We start from the raw sequence: 4119 nt of genomic DNA, 5'->3' as shown, positions 1-4119 counted from the left end.
CTGAGTCAGCCCTCTACTTATAGAGACCCCATATGTGGTGACCTCATCCATGCACAATGGAAGGAAACACCATTCAGTCCTGTGCCATCCCACGAACACTTGGGGATCAGACTGTAGTGATTCATAGGGTTTTCACTGGCTGATTTTTGAAGTAGATCACCGAGCTTTCTGTTCTAGCCCATCTTAGTCTGGAAGCTCCACTGAAACCTGTTCACCATCATAGTAACACGCAATCCACCACTGACGAAAAGCTGGTGGCTCCACATGAGGTGGGTTGTCTGGGAATTGAACCCGGGTCTCCCACATAGAAGGTAAGAATTCTATCATGGAATCACCAAAGTGTTGCTACACCTGGTAGGAAAGATAGACTGGAACTGGAGAGGCAGGGGCAGGGGGTACTTCTGCATTGAAAGGTTAATCTTGTATTCATTCTTAATGTAACTTGGCAAAAAAAAAAAAAAAGCGGGGTATATTAGTTAACTTCTCAAGGCATAATTTCTCCATTTGGGAAATAGAAGTAACAGCAGCAACCACATAAAATTGGCTTGTGGATTAAAGCACTTATACACTACTTAACAGAGAAGTGCCCATTAATTTTGTTCTTCCTTCTTCTGGCATTAGAATGTAAAGAGAATACTGTACAAAAAGTCACAAACTACAGATTGCAAGTGAGCCCACTGATGCCTATGTGGCCGTTTTATAACAGAGAGAGGTTGGACTTCCCTTCTTCCTTGAAATGCTATCAGCCATCTGCCTTGCACAGTACATCCAGGTGGAGACAAGGATCTGCAATGTCCTTTCTGCCACTCACAGAGGAGAGCTTTCAGCCTCCAGGCAATAAAGGCCTAATTATACTTATTATCTTACTTTGCGTGGATAAAAATGTTGTGATTGCTCATGAAATTAAAAAGCACCCTTTTCAATCTGTTGACATTGATTGACTTGATGACTTAAAATAATTTAAAGGGTAAAATAGAAATATGAGAGAACTGAATAAATTCCATGCAGTCATTTTCATAGCCAAGAGTCATGTTTTCACACTCCAGGTGTTTAGATGAGCATTTTTGTATGCTGCAAAGATGGGAAGAGAGTGGTGATAATAGACGACTTGTATTATGTTTCTTAGATTATTTAGTTATCATCAATACAAAGTAAAGTATTATAGAGAAATGTGTGAAGACCTGGAGATAAAAAACCAAAAGGAAAGAACATGTTTGGCATTTTTCAAGCTGAAAGAACTGAAGAAAAAATTCAAGCCTTGAGTCGCAACATTGAAAGATTCTACGGGGAAAATAAAAAGCAATGCAGGAAACATCTAATGAAGATGGAAGGAGTACGCAGGGTCACTGTACCAAAAAGAATCGGTTGATGCGTCACCATTTCAGGAGGTAGCATATGATAGAGAATCGATGGTGCTGAAGAAGAGGTACAAGATGCACTGAAGGCACTGGTGAAAAACAAACCTCCAGGAACTGACGGAATACCAACTGAGATATTTCAAAAAAGTGATGTAGCACTGGAAGTGCTCACTTATTCAATCTTTCTGCTAAGCAAATAATCCAAGAAGCTGGGCTATATGGAGAACGGGGCATCAGGATTGCACATCACAATATGCAGATGGTTTAGCCCTGCTTGCTGAAAGTGAAGAACACTTGAAGCACTGACTAAAGATCAAAGAGCACAGCCTTTAATACGGATTATACCTCAACATAAACAAAACAAAAATCTTCACGATTGGAAAAATAAACAACATCAAGATCAACAGAGAAAATATTGAAATTGTAAAGGATTTCATTTTACTTGGATGCACAACCTACACCCATGGAAGCAGCGGTCAAGAAATCAAACCACATGTTGCATTGGGCAAATCTGCTAAAAAAGATATCTTTACAGTGTTAAAGAGATCTCAAGCTGAAAGACTTGAAGAAAAAAGTCAAGCCTTGAGTTGCAATAGTGAAGGATTACATGGGGAAAATATTGAATGATGCAGGAAGCATCAAAAGAAGATGGAAGGAATGCACAGAGTCATTATATCAAAAAGAATTGGTTGATGATCAAAAATTTTAAGGGTAGCATATGATCAAGAACTGATGGTGCTGAAGGAAGAAGTCTAAGCTACCCTGAAGGCATTGGGGAAAAACAAGCCTCCAGGAACTAAAAAAACTTTTTTTTTTTTTTTTTAGGAACTAAAGGAATACCAATTAAGACGTTTTAAAAAATGGATGCAGTGCTGGAAGTGCTCACTCATCTGTGCCAAGGAATTTGGAAGACAGGTACCTGGCCAACCAACTGGAAGAGATACATATTTACGCCTATTCCCAAGGAAGGAGATCCAACCAAATGTGGAAATTATTGAACAATATTATTAATGTCACACACAAGCAAAATCTGGCTGAAGATCATTCAAAAGCAGCTGCAGCAGTATATTGACAGGAAACTGCTAGAAATTCAGGCCAGATTCTGAAGAGGATGTGGAACCAGGGATATCATTGCTGATATCAGATAGATCCTGGATGAAAGCAGAGAATACCAGAAGGATGTTTACCTGTATTTTATTGACTACGTGAAGGCTTTCAACTGTGTGGATCATAACAAATTACACATAACATTGCAAAGCATGGGAATTCCAGAACACTTAATTATGCTTATGAGGAAACTGCACAGAGATCAAGAGGCAGTTGTTCAGATAGAACAAGGGGATACTGAGTGGTTTAAAGTCAGGAAAGATGTGTATCAGGGTTGTGTCCTTTCACCAAACCTGAATAATCTGTATGCTGAGCAAATAATCCTATAAGATGGACTATATGAAGAAGAATGAAGCATCAGAATTCTAGGAAGACTCATTAAGAACCTATATTATGCAGATAACACAACATTTCTTGCAGAAAGTGAAGCGGACTTGAAGCATTTACTGATGAAGATTGAAGACCACAGCCTTCAGTATGGATTACACCTCAACATAAAGAAAATAAAAATCCTCACAACTGGACCAATAAGCAACATCATGATAAATGGAGAAAAGATTGAAGCTGTCAAGGATTTCATTTTACTTGGATCCACAATCAACCATGGAAGCAGCAGTCAAGAAATCAAAAGACACATTTCATTAGACAAATCTGCTGTAAAGGACCTCTTTAAAGTGCTGAAAAGCAAAGATGTTCCCTTGAGGACTAAGGTACGCCTGACCCAAGCCAAGGTATCTTCAATCACATTACATGCATGTGAAAGCTGGACAATGAATAAGGAAGACTGAAGAAGAACTAATACCTTTGAATTATGGTGTTGGAAAAGAATTTTGAATATACCATGGACTGCCAAAAGAACAAACAAATCTGTCTTGGGAGAAGTACAACCAGAATTCTCCTTAGAAGCAAGGATGGCAAGGCTGCGTCTTGCATATTTTGGACATGTTGTCAGGAGGGATCAGTCCCTGGAGAAGGACATCATGCTTGGTAAAGTAAAGGGTCAGCAGAAAAGAGTAAGACCCTCAACAAGGTGGATTGACACAGTGGCTGCAACAGTGGGCTCAAGTATAACGATGGTGAGCATGGCACAGAACTGGGCAGTGTTTTGTTCTGTTGTACGTAAGGTTGTTGTGAGTTTAAGCTGACTGGACAGCACCCAACAACAACAAAGTGTTAAAAGCAAAGATGTCACTTTAAGGACTAAGGTATACCTGACCCAAGTATGATGTTTTCAACACCTTATATGCCTGTGAAAGCTAGACAATGAATAAGGAAGACCAAAGAAGAATTGATGGCTTTGAATTACAGTGTTGGTGAAGAATATTGAATATACCATGGACTGCCAGAAGAACAAACAAATCTGTCTTGGAAGAAGTACAGCTAGAATGTTCATTAGAAGTGAGGATGGTGAGACTTTGTCTCACATACTTAGGACATGTTATCAGGAGGGAGTAGTCCCTGGAGAAGGACATCATGCTTGGTAGAGTAGAGGGTCAGGAAAAATGAAGAAGACCCTCAAGGAGATGGATTGACATAGTGGCAGCAACAGTGGGCTCAAGCATAACAACGATTGTGAGAATGGGGCAGGACCAGGCAGTGTTTCATTCTGTTATCCAGAGGTTCACTGTAAGTCAGATTCGACTTGATGGCACCT

Source organism: Loxodonta africana, chromosome 14, assembly GCF_030014295.1.
Source record: "Loxodonta africana isolate mLoxAfr1 chromosome 14, mLoxAfr1.hap2, whole genome shotgun sequence".
Taxonomy (NCBI): Eukaryota; Metazoa; Chordata; class Mammalia; order Proboscidea; family Elephantidae; genus Loxodonta; species Loxodonta africana.
This window is presented reverse-complemented; position numbering follows the sequence as displayed.